Source organism: Paramormyrops kingsleyae, chromosome 19 (genome assembly GCF_048594095.1).
Source record: "Paramormyrops kingsleyae isolate MSU_618 chromosome 19, PKINGS_0.4, whole genome shotgun sequence".
Lineage (NCBI taxonomy): Eukaryota > Metazoa > Chordata > Actinopteri > Osteoglossiformes > Mormyridae > Paramormyrops > Paramormyrops kingsleyae.
The window spans coordinates 22,931,051-22,955,965 of record NC_132815.1 but is presented as its reverse complement, the minus strand read 5'-3'; the positions used below and the strand labels follow the sequence as shown (position 1 = coordinate 22,955,965).

General features: G+C 40.4%; 1 long non-coding RNA gene across 1 annotated transcript; it reads left to right on the top strand.

Moving 5' to 3' along the window:
• LOC111841172 (uncharacterized) lies at nucleotides 1-22,984 on the top strand. The gene is made up of 3 exons (XR_002837610.2): nucleotides 1-326; nucleotides 2,077-2,135; nucleotides 21,690-22,984. It is a non-coding gene; the product is annotated as an uncharacterized lncRNA (long non-coding RNA).
• Nucleotides 22,985-24,915: the final 1,931 nt, after the last annotated feature.

Here is a 24,915-nt window from a genome sequence, read left to right as displayed (position 1 = left end):
TTCCCTAATATGTCATCTCTAAAGGTTTTTGCTGTGGTTATACTCTGATTTATAACTAGTGTAAGCACAGAAATCAATGTTTAATTTTTATATGTATAGTTTAATTAATAGGGGAAACCCTCGCAAGTAATGAGGGGAACATGATGAGTTTGCTATAGTTACACAGAGCTTTTTCGGGGGGAGAGAACGTAGCGAAGTGAGCGGCAGACTAGCCTGGTTGTAACCTCCAGAAACAGCAGCGTTATTAAAACATACCACCGAAGTGGATAAGCGAGTTCCTTGTCTTCAATTCACCTCCCGCGAGCCGAAGACCCCCCGTCCTCTGGGTGAGTTCTGTTTAACTACCTGAGACTATTACTGCATACCAACAACTTTACCCTAGTATCCCCATCCTATTTTGAGCCAGAGTGGCCCCTTTTGTAAAAGGTCAATATAACACCTGTGTATGTAACGAATAAGTACGTAATATTATGAGTAACCTTTAGCACTGGGACGATATATGGTGTATAATGTGGAGCAGTGATCAATTCTGTGTCTACAATTTGTGTGTGTTCCTGTGTCATGCCCCCGTCTATGTGGGTAAACAGGTTGTTGTAATGCAGAAACACTGTGCTTTGTGACTTGCACACAGGCATCAATGGCCATTTGATCTGATACGCAAAACAGGCCCATTCTTATGTTATGTTTTCTAATTTAGTGTTATCCTACTATCTCTATGTTCTCAGCGAGCATGTTCTCCTGTGGCTGCTGGGTACAACACTCCACACTATATCTCCACGTGTTAAACATTATGCAGTAAATATTATCTATACACAGGTAGTTCTTGACTTTACGAGCTAATGTTTCAAATTATCGCTCATTAATCGAGAATTTGTAAAGCGGGACGAATTTTCCCATAGAAATGTTATAAAAATTATGACTTTGTTTCCATCCAAATAGTTTTTATCCTATATTTTTGCCAAGTAAATAAAAGAAACACAAACGTACCATCAGAACTAACATTTAACCAAAAATGTACATACATTTAAACAAAAAAAAAAATCCTGGGAAAAAAACAAAATACCTTTCTTTGGTAAAATTGTAACATTCACAGTCCATTTTGGTCACTTTGATTTTCAGTAGGTGTTTTTTTTTCCTTCTTGCATTCCATTCTGAGCTGGTGTAGATCACTCACAAACAGTATATAAAATGAACCTGAGTCATGAAAAGAAAAAGTGGCATGCACAGACAAATTAGGCATTCAACAGTCAGATATTTCACAATGCAAAGTTATCTGAAAACTTTGTCAGGCCAATTTTTGATCCAGATGCTTTGTCAGGCCAAAGTTTTTTAAAGCAGCACGTATTGATTTATGTGCAATTTTTAAAAAAATTATGAAAATGAAACTTTTATTTTTGCCCGAGAAAATTCTTGTAAAGATATAAACTCATAAATCTGGAGCTCGGAAAGTGAGAACTACCTGTACAGATGTTTTTTGCCCGTTCTGTAAATTGTCAAAGCCAGGCAGATGAAAAAGTGATGGGGATATCTTTCATACTAAAGAAAAGCAGTCAAAGTGGTTACTTTTTTAAATAAATCTGGTATATTATCTCTATCTGCAAACTGATTATGGTAAAACTTAACATTTTGTGTATTAAGTGAAGAAAGTTGTTAACTCTCAAAGAACTTTTATAAGCTTTTATAAAGTTCTGTTGTTATACCCTCCAAACGTCAAATACTTTTCTAATAAGCGGTCAGAATATGTGAGAAATCAATATCTGCAACTCTGATAAGAGACAGTGATGAGAGTCATCGACTTTGATCATGTTACTTGAAAGCATTTTATAAATTATGGAGTGCTGTGAATCAATCCTTAGGGAATGTATTGTGTAATTTATGGAATTTTTTGGCCTAAAGTAGGTCTTTGCTAATCTAGTCATTCAGATTTTTTTCCTAGCAAAGGTAGCCAGTGGCATTAAAAATGTGAGTTTTAATGCTCTCCCATGAGAGTTTACACTGTGATTTCTGTATGTGCTAATTGTCATATTAAATGATCTGTGTTTTATTTGTACATTCATTCGTTTAATTGCTCAACAGGGAAGAAGAAAAGCACACATGGAGGAAAATTCCAGGAAATTTGTTTGATCTTGAGTCAGGTAATAGACATGAACCATTCTTTATTACTGGTTGCCAAGCAACACACCCCATCTTTCTGACACCTTGGGTATAAAAGCCTGTCTATGTCTACTGCTGTAAAGCCATATCTTCCACTGTTCATAATCACCAATTACATTATGAACAGTAAGTTCATCTGACCAAACAATATTATCTCTTAATAAAAATGTGTATTTTATAAAGCAATTGAACTGGTTTAAAAGGAGTAATAAAATATTTATGAACATGAAATAAATTTTAATTTTATGAAAGTTTTTTAATACAAAATTACATTTAATTTCACAGATTTACCAAGCATTTAATAATAATAATAATAATAATAATAATAATAATAATAATAATAATACTAAAATAATAATATAATAATAGCAATTTCCAAACATAGGTAAGATGAAGCTGAGCCAGATCAGGGTTATGTAGCAAAAGGTTGAGAGTTAACCAGTAAACATTAACAGAATTAAAGTTCAGACTGACCCCATCAAAGTCCTATTGCCAGGGCTGAAACAAGGAGTGGGTCTGAATTGCTGCACAGCATTATGAGGCAGCCGATCACTATGCCGAGGAAGTGTGTGTTTGCTAGACAGGCAGGAGCCAATTGAATCTAAGCGGTGATTACTTCTGATAATTCTACTGGGAGTCAGGTAGCACTTTTAACAAAATCAGTGGCATCTCTGTCAATTTTTTAGGTAACAGTATCTCTTTTAAGTAAAATTCAGTTTTAGTTGAAGATCTAGTAGAACTTAATGAAAAAAAAATGCTCAAACAATCACACATACTTTGTCACCATACTATATGTCTTAGACACCTCTGAAATAATGATCAATATCTCAGCAGGTGTTGAGATGGAATGTGTCATATCTTCAGCACAGAACTTAGGATCATTACTTTATGTCTCCAAACACAAACGGCCGAAGAGCTGAGAACTTTCAAGGGTGAAGGTCAGCCGATTCTGCCGCAGACTCGTTTGTCTTGCCAGCTACTTAAAACTGGATCTAGCTAAATATAAAGAACTTGCTGATGTCTCTTCTCTCAACCAGAAGGAAGGAGAATCCATCACCAGCTTGCTGACAGGCTGTAATATACAGTACTGCTGTCTGAGTTATGAAAGGTTCTCAATATTATTATGTCAGTCTGTTATCGCCAAACCAGATCTGAATCATATAATAATCTGGCCAATGTGAGTTGTAGTTTAAAAGAATTATGGGATGTTTCCAGGGCTTGACTAGGATTAAAAGTTGGCCTTGGACTGTAGCCCATACAGGCCCACCACACATACAAACTGATCAGGGAGGGGCAGGGGTTCCACGACAGGTTGTCCGGGCCACAACCCCATTGGCCCACTGGGAAAATGCTCGGTAAGCCGCTTATTCCAGGCAAGGCAGTGAACAGGGCCATGCAGCACAGGATCTGTGATGAAGGATTAGACACTTTACTTGGGGGAGAGCAGCAGAGGAGCGTTTGACATAAGCAGGGTGGAGGAATGGAAACAGAAGACTGTAGGGGCTGTACCCAGTGGCGTAGCGGGGGGGCCCGCAGGGCACGCACTGCGGACGGGCCCCGCGTTGTGGGGGACCAACAAAAAATTGACTCGAATAAATAATTAAAGCGTTTTTATAACGTGAACGTATAGGACTTTTATTTTGGTAGTAATTGCAGCCTACCGTGTTTGGCGATTATGAATATCCGTTGTCCTTGTTATCCAATCACGATTAAGAATTTCCGCAACTGTTTAGAGAGTGAAGCTTATGAGCGCAAAATGAGTAAAAGAAAATATGTCAGCGGAGCTCAAAAACGGACTAACCAACACCGAAAAGAGCAATTCAATGCAAAACTACCGAAAATTTCATCCATATTTCTTCCAAATCAGCGGGAAGGAGCTGCGGGAGCGAGCACGGGTAACGTTACTCAGGCGTTTGCTAGCAGTGTCATCACGGACATTACTGCTTCTACGGTGGGCGCGGGCGCGGGCGCGGGCGCGGGCGCGGCTGTGTTTGTTGTATACTGCAGATAGAAAAAATATTTTGACGTCATGTGCTCCCTTGCATTTTAACAAGTTAATGTAATTGCTGTTTTATTGTTGGTGTTTCTTTTATTCTTTTTTTGTGAAAAGTTCTTAATAAATAAATACGAAATAATTACATACTATTAAATTCCACAGCACTAAATCACGATTTTGAATGAAAAGGTGAATCCCCCATCTAATTATGCGGTGAAGGGCCCCACCTCCACTCTTGCGGGTGGGCCAACGCAGTTTGCACTACGCCACTGGCTGTACCTGCGTGCAGAGCCGGGCTTTGGCGTCTGCATGCGTTTCATGAGAAAACAACTGAATCTGATTAAGAATAAAGAAGACATAAATGGGGGGGGGGGCAAATCGACGCTTGCCTGTGGGCAGTGTGGAGAGCATTCGTCCCACCCCCGTATCTTACAGTGACCCTGCCAAAAGACTTTGTGAGTATATTGGATGTCCTCTGGGAATCATAAATATAAAATGTAAGAAACATATTTAGGAGTGGTATTGCAGCCATGGATATCCGGTTGGAAGAATCCAACCACAAGTCTTTGATGACACACATTGTCTGTCTCGTATATTTTGTTTTGTGGCTTGACTCTAGAGTTCGACATTTCTTTTTGACTCATGTCTGTAGTGCTAATGATTATTACAAAAAACTTGATTTTCACATATTTGCAAGAGAGCATGGATAAAGCGTTATAAAAAATAAAGCATATTTGAAGCACCACTACTCATCTGTCAAGAAAACAGAAATGCTGACCACAAGATCAGTCATGTAACTTTAGTGTATATGTACATACATACAGTACAGAATTTAATTAAACAATGTGCAATACAGCACAAATGATATAGCATCAAGGAGTTTTACCTGTTAAAAAAGATTTGATATAATATCCTTTTGTCATTTTCATTGTTAATAACTCAATTTATTTATTACTAAATTAGTTTTATGGAGAAACAAGGGATTGGAGAGAGTTAACTGTGTCTTTTTATGAGGCCCAGACTAGTAATCTGCGAGAGTTGTTCAAAGATTTGAATTGAAATGGCCACCAGTGAAGGAAATGATGGGTGAAACTCTTGACAGTTGTTTAATGTAATACCTGCTTTCTAATTTGTTCCTGACTTGAATTTAGAATCGAATGTGGAAGCTGTCCTGCAGCCCAGGACACCGCACAGACCAGAAACAGTAAGGCTCAGATCTGCCATATAAACCTGACCCGAGCCTAGCCGTTTATGGCATCGACTTAAAGTGTCATTCAGAGAGTAAAACAATCAATGTTTCCATTCAGGGGAATAATATTTTTTTTTTTTTAATGTCCGTAAGGCCTGAGGGAAAGAATGATAGAGCGGAGAGCGGAATGAATTTGACTGAAAAAAGACAGATGTTTCACTTTCAGATAGCGGAATAGCACAGAATATGGTAACATTAACTGTTGCCCAGATGTCTATGTTCCTTATTACATTGCAATTTTATATATATATATATATATATATATATATATATATATATATATACACACACACAGAACGGAATTACCTGGACTACAAGAAGATATCATCCAGCCTTTTTTTAATGTGGTAACAATTTCCCAAAGCATTATGCTGCTGTTGGACCTTGAGGTATCTTTCAGCTTGATGGCTGCCATTTAGTGGTGCATTGAATTAACCTCACATGTTGTTAAAAGAGGGACATTTTGAGGGGCAAATGCTTATTGATTTAGTAAATTTATATTTACAGCACTCTTTCAGAGAGGCTCATTCCATCCGCAGGATCCCATCATTGGATGTGACATACTGTAAATGATAACGGATTGGTGTGAACCAAAATGATGACAAGATGTGTGCATATTTGTCTATATAAGACATTAATTCATAAAGAAGACACACGGATATTATGAAAAATGGAAGTTTCTGGAAACGCAGTCGCTGTCGTTCAAATCTGCTCTTTGCACATCTGCATGCAACAGTTTAATTAGTGTGGCTCTGGCCCTGACGCTAGGAAGACAATTATAAATTACATCAGCCTGTGCTAAATGAGTCCCACATGAACCTCCAGCATATAAAAAATCAAAGTGCCACGGTCTAAAAAAGACATGTAAAGTGATTACATTTTCCCACAGTTCATCGCATGTTGTGGAAAAAAAACTTGGAAAAACGTGCTCATTGTCCATAAGTATGCTGAAGTGACCTACATTAACTGAAAGCGCGCTGGAGAGAGCGTGGATAGTTTGCATGGCGTTGTTGCTGTATTTTTTCTACTCGTCCCGCATATACAGCAATCCCGCTGTCCGGCAGAATTGTCACTCAAATAAGAGATGTCTCATTAGCCAAAAACTGGTTGTCTATTGATCTTCAAATCACCTTTACTAGTGGCAACATGCCAAGCAGGAGCTACCCCAGAAAACAACTGGTCATATCTAGCATAATATTCCTGCATTTCCATACAAACAAGATGAAGAAATGTTATTACATTAAATTTACATTACAATTAATCTTTTGAATAATGTGGAAATTCCCTGTGCGCATTGTCAATTAGTCATTTTCCAATTCTTGGATAAAGGAGATACTGGCTCATACCCAAAGAAGGAGTTCTGGACGTGGTGTGAGGAATAGCCATAGAGACAGATGAGTCATCCTTCTCAGCAAGCAGATGGCTGCAGTGATGTTCGCTCCACAGGAGGCCTGCAGGGGCAGCTTTAGGTGGATATCGAATTCTAAGGCCTGTGTCACCAGGCAGGCCGGACTCTCTCTTGGGGAATATGTGCATTTCTATCCCAATGGGAGTGAAATCTTCCAAAATGGCAATATCTGGATGTACAGAGCATAAGCGGTTTGCTGGGAATGAGAATGAGATGTGAGCCCTATGTCAGAGCTGCACATCCCAGCCACCAGATGGCAACTCAACTCAACACTTATGTGAGACTTTGGAGTTCCAGACTCTATTGATGTGCATTGAGGATGTTCAGTGTTAAGTGAATAAACCAATTTCAGATTTCACAGGTAATGGAACCTGTGGTATGAAATTTAATGACACCATAATTATGGACAATAATTAACAAGATTCGCACTGAATAATTACCTTTTTAAAAATTGCTAAATAAGATGTAATCTTGTAAGCAGATGGATGGATGGATGGATGGATGATGGATGGATGATGGATGAATGGACAGATACACACGTAATTACTGACTTGTCTAACGGCATATTTTCTTGAATGATTGGAAGTGCCATAAGATAATAGCTATCTCACAAGACGTGTTTTATCTGTATTTAAATATCTGTGTATACTTTTCAGAGTCTGATATGAACCAAATATAGTTTTCTTGCTGTATGCTTTTAATGTAACTTTATCACTGGGCTTTCTACAACTGCACAGATGCACGGACCTCCAGGAAATTTGTCCTACATATTTCACACAATGTGAAAACCATTACCTGACAACACAAATGCACAGTGACGTCCTGTGAGGAACAGCTCACAGATATTTGTACAGAAAACAATAAAGAACTACCCTTTAGACAATAACTACCCTGTAGATATCCACGTAAACCATGCCTGAGGCCCAAAAGGAAACAATAAACTTCGCTGATGAACCAAATTGTAAAGCAGAATGAGACTTAGGTGCACCGATCGTATAAAACAAAGAAAGAAAACTCCTCAGTCAAGTGATCATTATAATCATGAGCTTTTAAACACAGCTGGAAAAATAAATTGCATCATTTACAAGCAGATGTATGATGCAAGACTGGAATACATGACTGCTTAGGTACTGTCCCACAGTAATGAAACCCCGACTGCACAACACTCAAATAAACAGTTATAAAAACAGATAAAATGCATTTTGGCTTTTTGGCTTGAGGCTGAAGCTTTTTTTTTCTCTCAAGGTAATTTTCCCTATAGTGTGTAATTTAAGATTAAGGGAATTTCTTACGGTTTATTGTGCAAAAAAAAATAAAAAATCATGTTTATTCATTAGTGTTTATTACAGATCAGACTCCATGCTTTAATCACACATATTCTGTCACACAGTAAATGCAAATCACTGGAATAAAAATGAAACAGTTTCCCCTATATCAATAAAGCATATCTCATCTTATCTTATTAAGCAAGATCTGTAAGATGGCTGTTCATTAACATGACACACAACACCGTGTCTTACTTTGTGCCCTTTCACTGGATTTCCATGTAAAATTCAAGAAGGATTTCAAAATACTTCTAAGTGCTAATAAAGCACTGAAATGTCAGGTCCTGGTTTACCTGAGTTGAATAACAGTGCCTAGATGTATAATTCCTAGAATGAGGATAAAGTTTTTGTAGTAAAGCCTTCAACTGTAGGTCTCCCTGACTTTCAAATTTTCTCCCTGCCAATATATGGGATGCTCCCTCTATGTAAGCATCAAAATCTATAATGAACATCTACTATTCCAGTCTAGTTTATCCACATCTAGTTTAATCGGTCTTACCTCAAAGTAATATGTACACATATTACACATATGTATGTGTTTATGCATGACTGTCATCATTCCTACCCTCCTATCATTTTATAGATAAAGGTCAGGCCGCCTCCATGTGCTCCTTGTCTATCCTCCAGTCCTGTGCGCACGCTGAACATCCGCCGAGCCCAAGCTGCGAGGCCTGAAACCTCGAGCCATACCATGGCTGCAGCGACAGGGCAGGCTGACCTGCTGAGCATCGCTGGCTGCATGCAGGCCAAGCAGATGCTCTATGTTCCACTTCTAAATTTAGTGCTAAGAGCACTGATTTCTGACATGCATGACACGCCCATAGTGGGGGGCTGAGGCTGGAAAGCCTGCTTTCCGACCACAGATTGACTTCTCTCATTTTCAGGACTTTCACCATTTTGACTTTTAATATTGCACATCATTTCTGACTGGTAATCAATAAGGTTTGTTGCCAAGTATTTGTTAAGCACGTTGTCTAATATTGAAGCCTCACCTCCAGGTTGTGGGTTCAGTTCCCACCCCAGTTCTCCGTGTGGAGTTTGCATGTTTTCTCCATGTCCACATGGGTTTTCAGCATTTTTTCAAGTTTCCTCCCACAGTCCAAAGATGCACTAAGACTGTGCATCTAGTGATGGATGCACCCAGGGTGAGCCCTACCTTGGGCCCAATTCCTAGAGGAATATGATCCAGGTTCACTGTAACTCCAAATGGATAAGTGACTATGGATGGAGGGATGGATGGATGGATGGATCGATGGATGGTGGACTGAAAGTTCAGCCTTGAACACCTTCCCTGTCATAAATACTAGTCATGGAGCAAGACTTCTTATAGCAATGAGGCTGATGTGATTTAATCTGGCGCCAACTAGGGCAAATAGTCTATTTTATGACTCAGTCAGAGTGGAGGAATGACACAGGATCGCCGTCGGCACGGAAACCCGTAATGTACAGGAAGAGGGGCGATAAAGATATCAGTGAGCACTGAAGTGTCCAAGCTCCGGCGCTGTCAGAGGTAAAGACATCTTGACTGGGGGGAGTTTCTGTAGTCATACACAGATGTCATTTGATCCGCCTGTTTTCAGAGAAGGTGACAGAACAAACAGACAGTCTCTGTCTCAGGGATGCTTTTGGCAAAACGCAAAAGTTCTATACTTGGAGTTCAGAAGTTCAGGCAGCAGTTTATGAATGCCTTAGACTTTTTTTGACCTCACCCTCTCTACTTTTGTCTCAGCCACACACACACACACACATATTGAAACCTGGTTGCACTTCTCTGTCTCCCACAAAAGTCCAAAGATGGAGTTATCTTTTCCCATTAACACACAGGCATGATCTTATCCATCTGCAGCTTTATTATGTCTGACTTTTGTTATGTTTCATTGTCAGTTGGATGCAATTTCATCTGCATTTTTCCACTAGGGATTTAGATTTGGGAATCTACAGAAGACAGCCCATACAATACCCCACAAGCTCTAATAAAGCTTTGTCTTTTGAAACTTTTATTTCACATTGCAGCTCTAGAAACAAATGAGAATGTATTTATGGAATGCTGCAAATCCCTTTGTCAAGTCCAATATCTGCATAGAAGCAAAATGTCTATGTTGAAGGCATGAAAAGTCTCTGAATTGATCATTTTCAATGAAGACAACGGAATCTGGACACCCACTATTTACTTGACCTCTGCTACCATATGGGATCAGAACAACACACTGCTGCTGCCATGTTCTTTGTTGAAACAACCCTGAGAGACGCCAGTGCAAGTTTTTTCATTCCAGTTCACAGCCCCCACACACACAGCGCATCACATATGAAACATATTTGCTGAAGGACAGTTATGCAATGTGAGAACTTAACCAGGTACTACAGTCTTACAGTTATGTTTGCGGTCAGCTCCTTTGACACCCCTGAGCAAGGCCGTTAGCCCCAGTTGCTGCATGACCCAAACTTATCATCCTCACTTGAATGTTGCCATGAATAAAAGTGCCTGTTACATAGAAAGTGCCTAAGAGCCATGCCTTGTGTTTGTGCCTCTATGAAGCGCTGGAACAGAGGAGGGCTCTTTCAGCCGTTAGAGCTCATTAATGCTGCTGATAAGGATGTGTGCTCCTCACACGGTCCTGCCGGATGCACAGTTACGTCTCAACATCATGAATATTGTAATTCCAGCAGGAACGGCTCGGGGACAATTGTCTAGGCGTTGTGCAAATAAAGGAGAGCTGATTAAGACAATCTCCCCCTCCAGCAGCAGCAACGTGTCCTGTGTCCCCCCCCCCCCACCGAATATCAATCCCACACGCAAATGCGCAATAAATGCCTGCACAGCTGCGAGCAGCTCTTCCAGACCTTCTCCTCAGCCTAGCTGAGGATGAAGAGTGAGATCCTTTTAGTCTGTAGCTTCTTAATGCTCAGAAACAGCAGCTTTATTAATCTTTATCATATAAAAAAAACAAAAAGAAGAACAAAAGAATAAAAGTGTGTGAGGCTCTGTGATCTATGTAAGTTATTCTTGATGTGTGAATGTCGAAACATTTCATTGGTTGGGATAACTGATAGTAAGTTGTCAGGTGACCTGTTTCCTAGCCGTGTCACCAGCAAACCTAAGGTGTCAAGGCAGTGTGGCAGCAGCATTCAGTGTTCTTATGACAAGTCGAAACTAAGTGGGCTTATCATTTTTTGATGGATTACTGTGGGTAAAACATTTTAATCTAAGACATTAGGTTGTGACATTCCGGTAAGGTCAAGCCTTGACTCAAAACAATACTTATCACCTATCATCGTGATTACTTCACGTTCAGTGCGAATCAAATGACCATTTATTGTAAAGACAGCCAGCACAGTTTGCTCTAACACAGTTCAGATATAAGAGTCATTGTGGTTTAAGAGCACAACTCAGTTTAAATGTGGAAACTGAGTTAGGGCAGTCAGAATGAAAGTGCAGCATGTACTGAGACAGAGAAAACTGAATAGATTTTGCTACCATTAAGGGCAAGTCACCACAGGATGACATTCTAAGGTGAATAAGAGATGATCAAGAATTCTGAAGCCACTGCCCACTGATGTCATACAGAGGTTGCCATGATGGCTCAATGACATCACCAGTACTAGTCCATTTCATGTTTCAGAATGATGTTAATAACGGGTCAGCTGCGGGGAGACCTGTGAACCAATACACTTCCAGAGTGACTCTGTTGCCAAACAGTTTGTCCTCTTAAACATTTTCCAATTTGTCCACTACAGACATACTGTGAACTTTTCTTTGAAACTTTATTAACTATAAATTCAAATCATCCCGACTTCCTGCTGCCACAGGATATGAACTTCTGCACACATTCTGTAAATCAGGTCTGTAGGCCGCTACAATTCCAACTAAAAGCACAAAATATTTTCTGACATATTGCGTAAAGATATATTTTTCCTACTCATCCTGTATGCTCCATTTAACAGTGACCCATTGGGTCTTAGGGCTACGTAGCTACTGCAGTATTTTTAGGGCCCCGTCTGACTGATATGACTCATGTGATTTCCTTCATTTTTCCATTCCTGCGGATTGGAAATTAATGAAATGTGAATGACAAGCCGGCTAGCAGTAGGATTGCTTTTCGAGGAAGAATGGTTCTGTTCCATGTTAAACACTGAGATTTCACTTCTCGCTTCCCTGTGTATTCACAGTCAGGGTGAAGTGGGCAGACTTTCAGCGTCTTTCATCTAAAACTTTCTGAAATCTCCCTTTCAAGAATCTCAGACTGCATGTATTAAAGTAACCTTCACAAGCACTGCTTAGTATTAATACTTCAAATTATTTATTAGTAACCAGTATTATGCTATTATGAGTATGTTGTATTTTTGGACTGCAAATATGAGAGAATAATAATAAAAAAAAACACAAAACAAAACAAGGGAGTCTTAAAAGGAAGGAAGAAAGCGTAAACTATCAACAATAGAATTTACAAACTTTTGAAACAATTAATTAATTCAGAGGTTTAACTGAGGAGGATGAGGTGCAGGAACCTGACACTAGTACAGAAATTACCAGCTGCTGCAATCCTGCCGTGTTTCTACTACGATTTTGAGGGTCAAGGATGTAACACAATCCACCTGGGTGTTGATATTCTGCCCTCAAGTGTGAAAATCAAGATAAGAGCCTAGACTCATGGAAAATCACTTCACAAATGGTGAGACAGTTCGGCGAACAGAACTTAGGCCAGAAGGGGCTGTCATCAAGACCCCTTTTATTGCCAAGTCCTTTCATCACGGCTCCCCTGAACATCCAAATTCCTGTAGGCATAAACACCACATTAAACATGTGGCAATCAAGGCAACTAAGCAGACCTCTATGCAAATTTCCAAACTATTCGTTGTTAGTTTTTCCAATTATACTTGCCAAAGGGGAACTGTGCGTCTAACTTAAAAAGTGGAACAATTTTATTTCTTACAAACAGTATTTCTGAACTGTATTGACTTCATATGCTGCTTTCTTAACACTAGGAATTAATTTGTTCTTCCTGTCAAATGGATTCATTTACAGGAACACATATGATATAGAATAATGAGAATGTGACTTTACAGTAGAGACCTGAAGCTAAACTAAGAAGCTAACAGGTACGTAGCCTAAAGATGCCGCTGTGTTTAAACCTTTAGCTTACCTAAAAATAGCATTGATGCTGTTGTCAGCAAGGCAACTCGAAACCTGTAATCCCAAAACAACTACACTAGTCACAACCTGCCACCACTGTTACTCTGCCTCACATATCTGTCACTTACAACCTGGCCATATGACCTGTTTCCTCGAGATGCTGAAAAGTTCCAGTGTCTCACATTTTTATTAATCTGACCTGGTGTTTAACTCTTGGGTGGTTCTGGCATTTGATCAGCATTGTGGTTTTGAAGGGATCTGGAGAACAGATCTGTTATAATGACTGAAGAGACTGAAATATCCCAATTAGCAGCTTGGTTTTTCATTTCATTACCAATTCAGAGCAAATTCACAGAACTAAGAATACAGGAGAATCAGGAGTTTTTCCCTCTAGCTACAAAAAAAGTCAGATGGAACTAATTAATTACATTTTAAAGTTTTCAGTTCAGTTTAAACTTGAAATGATGGTGTTAAACCATTGGGCTAAATATGAAAAGCTATTCAAAGAAGAATTTGTCATTATAATCCATTATGCAATGATCATGGTACATTATTAGTATTCATTTACTGTGTTTAAAATGCATGTAATTGACATATACAGCATCAATGGCACAGCACAACAAAAAGGCCAAAAATATTATTATAATCTTGTGCTCTAATTATTTTGCTGTTTGTCTGGGGTCAGTATTTTATCAGTGTCTTACCTTGGATGAGCATCTTCTCTTCTGTCTATGCAGAATAACACTTCGACATTAGTCATATGAATACGCAAGGCATAAATATACAGAATGCTCGAAAGATAGTTTGGCCAGGCCAGTTCAAAGCATGTCTTTCAATTAGGCTATACTGTAAGTGAGCAGAGATTTAACTTACGGCAGGGTATGGAACGTAATGCATAATTACCGAATTGCACTCCAACCGACAAAACAAGTTGATGAGAAAGGTGAAAAAGTTTGACCATTATGTAAAGTGACGCCTGGTTACACCCTCAACACAAAACAGCTTCTAAACATTCTGCACCACCAGCCAAGTGTCAGTCCTTTTGTAAAGAAGAAAAGGTGGTTTTCTGTTGCTCATATAGGCCTAATTAGTATTCACTTGGCGGGTCTATCCATCTCCTTATCCTAGTCAGGATCCCGGGTGGGGGTCTGGAGCCTATCCCAGACAGCATAGGGCCCACGGCAAGGCTACACCTCACAGTTCATCCCAGGGTACACACAGACACACACTGCTAATTAGCTTGACTACATGTCTGTGAACTGTGAGAGGAAAGCCAGGGTACGCAGAGGAAACCCACACAGCATGGGGAGAACATGCAAGCAGCAGACACACAGAGAGGAGGTGGCATTCACTCCCCCAGCCGTGGAAGTGTGAGGCAAGTCAGCCAACCCAGTGCGTTCCCTGTATTACTGGGATAAATTCACTCATTCATAAAGTTCTTCATAATGTGCCTGCACCGATAATATTTCAGTGTCAGTCTAATTGACAATGACAGAATGTGTGTGGCACAAAATGCCCACCACATATTTTTGTAATAAGGGAAAAAGATAAATAGGATGGTTTCAGAGTGAAAATCCGTAGTGTACGATGCTTTTACAAACTGCCGTGCAGGTTTCCCAGAAATCGGGGGCAGTGTCTCAGGGACAAGCCTGTTAACATTTCTTCTCCATTGTCTTAAAGGCCAAAATCAATACACTCATCATTTAGTCTCATCACTGTTTGGCTTCAACCTGTTGAGAAGCATAGAAAAACAAAGATAATCCTATTATGGTTAATATGATAGGACCACGTGACATGGATGTCAGAGGAGGAAGCGAGCACTGCAGTACTCGGGTGTGTGTTCTGTGACTGACAGAAAATAGCAGAAGCCATTTATGGGACCAGTAATATCACAGCGGTGAAGCAGATGAATGCCCCTGACACAACCTCGATCTCCTAGGATATCTACACTACAGCGAACACATTCACAGTGACCATTTTCCATCACAAAATGAAAAATACCTATTAGCTGTGTATATAAAGATTGAATGTTTTTTCCCAGGTCTTTTTTCATACTTCTGCATTGGCAGTTCATCACAGAAGTTTGAAAATAAACATTTCCTAGGACCCATGGACAGAGGTCTTTTCCACCACAGTCCATTAGGGGGCGGGAAGCCTCCATTCCCACCCTGTTACAGGCATCTGGACCAGCATCAACCACAACATCAATATTCCCTTGAAAGCCAGCTGTCTTCTCCCAGTGCCAAGCAGCTTTGTGTCAACAAACAAGTGTTCCTCCTTCTCTCCGGTTCCCCAAGACTTTTCTCCCATTGTAAAATAGGGTCAAACCCAAGTCGATACACATTTTCTTACACAAACACTATTGGGAGAAGCCAAGTAATTGTGTCCCTAATAAAACACCAAGATATGAACAATGTGGAATGGATGCATGACCATGAATGAACAGAGCGAAGGCATCATTTAAATCTATGCATCAGCATGATGAAGATAAATTAAATAAGTTACAAGAAATTAAATGTTTTCAAGGTACTGGAAGTCAAAACAAGGCGTGTAGAGAAGAGAAAGGAGATTAAACATAACAAGTCAAGTTAATGTACTATCATAAGGCAACGCATAAATCATTTTAAATATTAAATGACACTGGAATGACAACCATTATGCATATCACTTTATACAGGATAGTTATTCAATTTTGCAAGGTCTCCGTGTCATCAAAAGGTAATATTTCAGCGTTTAAGTTGGATGGGATAATTTCACAGATGACAGGTTTTGGGGTGGCTTTGATCATATGAAAAACAAAGGATCACTCCTTATGTTAATCTCAAGTCAGCACAGCCGAAACGGCATTTTTAAACCTGCCATTTGGAAAGATAAAAATACAATGCACACTTTCTTTCAGTCACTTTGGAATAAAAGTATTTCCCAGAAAAACCCGGAGTCAGGATGTTTCTGTGCACTTTGCCTTATTCTACGTACTTTATATCATAACAAAGTGTAGCTGAAATGTCAGTCAGGCATCTTGCCAGAGCTGTTGGGCTGAAAATACCAAAAAAACAATTAAGTAATGTTAAAGCTCATGGAGCTACCTGATTCCCTCCTGAGTGAGAGCGTAACATCACTTAGGTACTTGCACTTTAAAGGAATTCTCACCTCCTTCTGCCTCAACCTTATTACTAGTCTCGATTTTTTTTACTATTTTATTCAGTTTATTTTTTGTGTGCTTGTTTGCAGTGGTCAGTATGGTTACCTCTAGTGTTGTAGTCAAGACCGCCTAAACCGAGACCAAGACATTGCCGAGACCGCAGGGTATCAAGACCAAGACACTGCCGAGACTTGAGGGTACCAAGACCAAGACCAAGTCCAAGACCAAGACCAAGACACACTAAGGCGAGACCAAGACCAAGACTGGTCGAGACCAAGACCAAGACCAAGACCGAAAACAGACTAGGGCTAGAATCGACATCACATTACCCAGATCAAATGTAGAGAAAAAAGGCATTGCTGTAAAGTGTCATTACTCGTTAAATCAAATTCATGTTATCTTTTCAATTATATTGTCCATATGTCCATATGTCTCTCATTTAAAATCTCCCAGATTTGTCATAGTTACGAGACCTGATGGAAAATAATATTCTCAGCAATCCTCTCCTATACACATTTTATCAGACCTCGTCAAGGGAAAGAGATGGGATGTACCAGAAAGATGTTCATATTAAGTCTCTTATACCAGGGACAGAGGCCTCGGGTAAGCTATGAATACAGCTATGTAATGATCCTTTGCTTTGAATTGAAGAGAATGAGCCTCCAGATGGACTTGCACCTCCAAGACCGTGCTTTCTAAGCAATGTAAAATACCTAATTTATTTGAATTATAACTATGCTATAGACTTCGCGGACATTTTCGGACATTTTTTTGCCGATGCATGATACGATGTGTATGATGTGTGTGGACTGTGAAGCACTGGCAGTGTCCGTGGAGAAAATGTATAAAATGTAATGTTTTTGAAATGGATGCATCTGACTGGTTGCATTTGAATTGAGGCGCGTAATAAATAATGATACTGTTCTGTGAGGATGTGCAGTTTTCTCTTTTTTTCCCCATCCCATCGAGACCGCTATGTCCGAGACCAAGACAAGACCGAGACCAAATAGAGTCGAGACCAAGACAAGACCGAGACCAAATAGAGTCGAGACCAAGACAAGACCGAGACCACAAAAAATTGGTCTCGAGACCGGTCTCGAGAACTACAACACTAGTTACCTCACACCTCTAGGAGCAGGGTTCGACTCTCTGCCATGACTCCATCTGTGTGGAGTTTGCATGTTCTCCCCGTGTCGCTGTGGGATTTCCTCTGGGTACTCTGCTTTCCCCCCACAATCCAAAAACATGCTGAGGTTAATTTGTGTTGCCAAATTACCCATAGGTGTGCCTGTGTGAGTGACTGGTGAGTGAGTAAATGTGTGTGAGTGACTGGTGAGTGAGTAAATGTGTGTGAGTGTGCCCTGCGATGGGTTGGCGCCCCATCCAGCGTTATTCCCTAACTTGCGCCCACAGGCTCTGGATCACCGGCGACCCTGAACAGGAAGAAAATGGATGGATGGATTCATTTATTTGGATTCCAATTACCTGTCCACTCAGACCATTACTTACACTGCAAATTATCTTCAGAAATGAATATAAACATTATTGCACTCTTTGCCGTGGTAAATGAATAAAGCATGAGGCTCGCTTCAAAGCTTTATGCGTCCGGTGGAATTCTTGGTTATTTTTTGCTTACACATTTCAATAGCCTCACACCATCTCATTTGTATTTCCGGATTCGAAGCTACGCATGATCACACTAATCGCCATCATCCAGCAGTGCAGCTTAAGAAACTTTAACCTTCTTCCTGCAGCCTTCAGTGGTGTACCCAAAGTAAACTGGAAAGCAAATGTGACAATTATATGCAGTGTGTACAGTGCACCGTGTCAGTGTGCTTCTAATGCATTAACTGTTGCCCAAGGCTCTCTGTGCAAAAACTCAGCCTGCTCAATACAAATAAAGTCCCATGCAAATACAATTTCTTTCTCAGAATATAATGGGTGACAGTCTCTGTGTTTCATGTCACCACAAATCCAGCCCTAAGGTTTTGCACAACTTGTTTTACATAGTGTTTTAAACTAAATTAAATATGTATGCATGGTTTTTCAATATCTATGTCTGGTTTATTGGCTACAAAATAATACTTCAGCTCAGTTATAGTTGGCTTCGGGATCAAGGGTAAGATCGGGGTCCTTTGTAGGACTTGAACCAGCAACGTTCAGCTTTCTACTTTAAGTCTTTGTTCCAGTTTTTGCAAACTTGGGGCTTTTCAACCATTTTGTAATTCTGGAAGCCTGCTTCTGAATCTTAGAATAGCTCTGATTCACATGTAGATGCAGAATTAGATTAAAATTAAGGGTGAACATGTTTTAAAGATTCAAGCCAAAACCTAAAAACTGAGATCAAACAATAAGTTTTATGCTGCACAAGGCCACACTTGTTTGGCCAGGTCTACATGCAGTGCCTCTTGTTAGCTTTCAGGGAAATTCTGTAAACATGGTTGGTTTTCCTGCACTCTTCACTGATGTCGTAATTAGATGAGCTGGAATGAAATGAGCCTTCTGTGCTCAGACAGCATGTTCTCCGGCATCTGAGTGAAGGACAAACCAGTGAATAGGGGGGTTTTAGGGGGTGCAGCCAGCAGACAGAGAGGCCCCTGTGATTCACACTGCCAACGGCTGCTTCAGTACAGCTGGCAGACTGCAGTTTGGATGCCAAGACACACGGTAATGGTGATGTTAACCAATCACTCACTCTCCAAGCAGGAGTCTTATCTGTGTGTTTTAATATTAAATCCATAACCGTTACCAAGTATAATTATTGTGCTTGTTGCGTTCAAGACTTATTTGTCACATTCGAAGTTACACAGGCACAACTCACAGTGAAATGCAAATCTGGTTACTCTGTACATTCTCAAGCAAAACAGTCAAATAAAAAAAAAATTAAAAATTTAATTAAATGGGTAAAAGTAGGGAGTGATGGCAAGATATATAATAAAAGTTAAAATAAAACTATATACATTAAAATAATAATAATAATATATATATATATATATATATATATATATATATATATATATATACAGAAGTGATGTTTAAGGGGTGGCTACACAATAAAAGTTAAAGTGTTGTAATATTTATACTTTGTATTTGTATATGATTTTATTTGTTGAAAAGTATATAGCAATTGGGTATTATTTATAAGCTTATAACAGGATCAAGCATGCAGTTGTGACATTCATTCATTTTAATAAAGGCTGTTATTTAAAAAATAATATGGTATGTGTAGACAGATTAATTGGAATCTAAATATCAGAACATTACTTGTAACATTTTTCAAGGGCATTTCACTTTTCATCCTTTTGGGATTTATTGTCAACACAAACTGAAGGTGTTGTTTTTTACATGTTGAACACTAAATGGGAGACGGAGTCCTTAATCCCTGTATAATGCCATGGAATGAGGCAAATATATAGATTTTTTTAATGACCTTTCAGTTTGTCTAGTTTAAATGAGTCTGTGAAGGTTTACTTAAAGTCAGCATTCATTAATTATACAAGGTGGCCATTTCTGGAGGCTAGACGTGCTTGCATGACACCAGCCTCCAGTCCTCTAATTCAGCTGACAGACATCTGTCGGTGTGTGAGAACTTTAGGCTGAGTCTATAGGAAAGGAGTGGAAAGCCATGGTTCACAAGGTGAAGTTTATATATGTAAACGTGTACATATATGTGTGTGTGTATACATTAACATTCCGGGTGACATTTTGGAGGAGAAAGACAGGAATATCCATATACACAACACTGTAAGCATGCCATGATCTTCATGTGCAGTGCCGGTCCTAGTCAATGTGGCGCTCTGGTCGAGCATCTGCACAGGCGCCCCCTGTCCGAGGCGAAATGAAATTGCCGGGCCCATCGGCGCCCTCTCAGAAGCTGCCGCCCTAGGCAGCCGCCTATGTCAGCTATAGGGTTGAGCAGAATTGTTCATGTGGCATGCTGTTACTTCGGAATGGAGATTTTTGTCAGTCATTTACTCATTAGATTAAATTTTATCTGTCAAACATATGATTTATCTAGCTGAGACAGTGTGTGAAGCACAAATTCACTTGCGTAAAATTAGTGGGCCTTCAGGCTGAATGCATGTTTGTTGAAGTTATCACAGCAGCTACATGTACTACTATATATATATATATATATATAAAACTATTATTTCACCATTAAGGGGATATCTATATATCATATTGGAAACTGAGTTTTGATGGTCAGAGCTTCAGGTGGAAGAATCATTTACAGGGAACAGTGCATGAACTGCTCAGGAAGTCCACAGTCGTGTTTAGCTCATCTACGACGGCAGTCATATTGCGCTTCCCAGTAGCAGTGAAGCTGCTCTGTGCCAGTCCTTCCATCAGGGTGCTCGCAGGCATAGATAGAACCTCAAATTAGCTAAGGTCCACGGATTAAAAGGCGCAGCAAAGCAGATCTGAATGATTAAAGATAAAGGCCACGGCCGCTAATCCTGGAAATGAAAGAGTCACTGAAGCAGGCAGCAGTGAGGAGGAGGCTGACCAATAATCCATAAGGCGAAGCCTTCTCAGAGACGATGACGGCCAAGCGCTGGCGACGTATGAAGCAGTTTGCCTAGCAACAAGCGTGCCAATGATTTCATTAAGTAAAAGGATGTGCTTCTGGGCCAGCGTCTCGGGTACACCAGAGAGCAGACGGGGCAGGAAGTCCGCTCGACTGTGTTTTAATCGTGTGCGTTCTACCAAAACAGAAAGAAAAGCGCAACAGTGAGTCTGCATTAACATGAACGAAGTTTCCAGTTTTAACAATGTGGTAAAAGTAGCTAAAACAAGTAACTAGCATTGTGTTAACAATGCAAAGGTAACGGGTTTGAATCCAAGAGTGTACACACCAAAAACTGTAACATTTCCCGCTCTACTCTAAGATGCTCGGGATGAAAGACAAATGAAGACCATGTAATACTATTTATGAGGCTGCCGATAAATTAACAGTACGTTTCTCGTTTAAACTATTCGGAATTTTCAATTAACAATGTCACATATTAATGCCTCTTCATTGCAGCTTCAATGCATATTCAAGAAGCTGCTTATGAATGTCATCAAATATAACAAATAATGTGATAAATTATATGTAACACAGAATGTGACAGCTGTCATTTGGCACCAGAAAGCCTCACAGTAAATACGTTTTTGAGATGGGGTGTCATCGTCATTGATCCATGATCTGTAAAGTACAGGGTCATTCTGCACTGGCTATTTTTCATGGTCAGGCCACTGTCATCTCTTTGGAATTCAGTTTCGTGTCCCTGTTTCTCGCCAGCTTGCAGTGAAACCAGGGCGTCCAGTTTGGCGAGAAGGGTGTCAGCACATGGAGCAGACGGAGACAGGAAGACCCCACAGCTCTGGGCACCAGAGCCTAGGCCCCCACACCAGTTAAAAGCCCTGGTGAAATACACTGTCAACAAAACAGCTCATAAGGATTCTGATTGCTGTTACATCAAAGGGAACATCTAAAAGGGACACAGCAGACCCCTTCCTTGATAAGGCACAATATAAGTAATTGCTATATTTGGCAAGCTGCTGCAGATATGGATGAAAGACAGGACAGACATCCATCTGAGCTGGGTGTGTGCTGTGTGGAGGCGTGTCTGGTGTGTGTGTCTGGTGTGTGTGTGTATCTATGTGCTGTGTGGAGGCGTGTCTGGTGTGTGTGTGTCTATGTGCTGTGTGGAGGCGTGTCTGGTGTGTGTGTGTGTGTGTGTGTGTCTATGTGCTGTGTGCTTCTGTGTCTGTTCTAACTGTGCATTTGATCCCATGAGCTTTTTAACATAACACACATGTGAACCACCCGCAAAACTTACATATTGTGATTGTACTTGCAAAGGTTTCACCAAAAGCTTTACTTTCCCAGCTTCCAAACCTGTCTGGCATGAGGAGTGACCTTCATACTGCATCAGGATCCTCACAGAATGAAAAAACAACTGATTCACCGGGAATAAATATATACAGTACACAACAATATTAACATAAGCTAACAGATATTCCCATAAATGACTGCTGGTTAAGCACTGGAAGGAAATAACTGTGTTATGTAGAGATTATTTTATGATGGATGAACTGGCCTTAATCAAGAAATCCTTCTGAGATCAGGAAGCGGACGACGGCTGAGTCATAACTGCCGTTGTTTCCTGCCTCAGTTCTCTTCTCACATTGTGTGGTCTTTGCATTTCCTATCGTTCAGTCAGGCAGTACCACAGACACCTGGATCCCCACAGACCCAGCGGCCCCCGAGCTGTGCATCAACACCAGGAAAGGGCGAAGAGGGCAAAGTTTTTCCAGGAAAAGCAATCCTCCACTTGGGAGCTGAAATTCAAGGGGAGGGTATAGTGTTGTAATGCTTGACTCCAGTGCCAACGAGCTGAGGCTCTCTACATCTGACGTCCCCAGCACTTTTACACATAGTGTTACCACTTATCAGGATAAACCAAATGACATTTAATGGGGGGAGGCAATTACGCCATCTTTAATGTTGCTCCAATTCCCTTCCCAGTTGCCTAATTGGCCCTTTGGCTTACTCAAACAAACAAACAAACGAAAATAGACGTTTCGTGGTGGGACTTGACAATTCTCCTAGCACCTCTGAGCGGGAGAGGCCGTCTAACCCCCTGGCCGTCTAACCCCCTGGCCGTCTAACCTCCTGGCCGTCTAACCCCCTGGCCGTCTAACCTCCTGGCCGTCTAACCCCTGGCTGTCTAACCCCCTGGCTGTCTAATCCCCTGGTCGTCTAACCTCCTGGTCGTCTAACCTCCTGGCTGTCTTACCCCCTGGCTGTCTTACCCCCTGGCTGTCTAACCCCTGGCTGTCTAACCCCCTGGCTGTCTAACCCCCTGGCTGTCTTACCCCCTCCCCGCCCCACTGTTTCATGTGGGCATGTGAGTGTCTCACAGCGGCGTCCTTGAAACAATCAGTCCAGTATTTCGAATTTCAGTCCTCATGTGTCTGAAACTGAAGCAGCAAAAAAATTAAGTGAACTAAAGACTCATCGAAAATTTAGAGCACTTAATATGCACATATATTATTGAACCATCCATACATGTTAACATAAAGAGTTGTTTTTTAATTAAAAGTACATTGCACTGTTATACATTTGTATAGTTAATATCAAATCATTAATTTCTTTAAATGTAACCAAGAAGAAAGATAATGCAGCACCAATGACAGAATCTCAGCTAATCTGAATCCTAACATTTTCCCAAACATAATACTATTTTATAATCATATTACCATTAACATTATTCAGAATTTATTGCTGGTGCTTTTTAATAGCAATCTTACAAATTTGTACAGCTTGTGACATTTAGAAACATAGAGTCACATAAATCGTTTTATTACCCCAAACAAACCACTTGGCCAATTAGTGTTGCGTCGATCCATAGCCGCACAGGAGCGCCGGGCTTATGGTAGAGCAGCCAGTCAGCACGTACACATGTACCCACACTAAGCTCAGCTTACTGGCATCAATTTCCTTGAAGCACGCAACAGAAGAATCCAGGCTGAAGCTTGTGAACATTCAGCCCGAATTCGAACCCAAGTCTTTGGAGATGTGAGGACATGGTGCTGCAGTTGTGCAGTGCTGCTAAAGTCATGTACATGTTCTCGGTTAACAGCAAACGGATGACCAGCAACACACTAAACACATGATCCGACCGCTGTCACTGCCAGTGCTAGGGGATGGTTTGCTCAGCTCACCAAAATCAATCGTCTCTTGGTCTACAGACGTGAAGGAGTGAATTATGATGTAAGACATCTGGATTGAACTCCACTGGCTACCACAAACCTCACCTCCAGTTGTATTGTATGGTTTCCTTCTGTAGCTCAGAAAGATCTCTAAAGAGCCCATAGAGTGTGAGATTGCCTGCTGATGGTCTGGAATCAGTCTCCAGGGTGTCTCCTGACCTGAGCTTCTTGTGATGGGCTCCTGGCTCTCTACGACCCTCTACTGGACAACCCATGTTTGAATAGGTAGGTATTTTATTCCAAATATGAAATCTGCCCCAAAACATTTTAAGAGGTTAAAAGAGCTCCACATTCACAGAACTGATGATATTGTCAGTATCTATCTGTTTCCTGTCAGAGGTCAAGTCAAATTACCCCCGAGGGAGAAAATTGCACCGCCTTTAAGCTGGGCTGGTTTCTGCCAGTAAACCATTAAGTGATTAAAGCTTCACAATTACAAGTGTAGCTACTGTAATTGGTCAATTTAGACATTTGATGTTGATTTATTTCCGGTTTCTATCACTTTATTCCCCAAAGGAGATGCCTATTTTAGTCTAGGGCAGTGTGTCTCATAGCCAAGTCCCGGATTTCTCAGAGCTTAGGATCGTTAACTTTTGCAGAAAAGTTATTAGCTATTCACCCTGCACAATACCCGCATGTTTAAGTAATCTTTAAATGAAAATTATACCACATTGTTGAAAGATAACAATGCAAGTTGATTAAATTGCATAATAAATGTAAAATGGTTGTTAATGTGCTGTGAGAAAGTT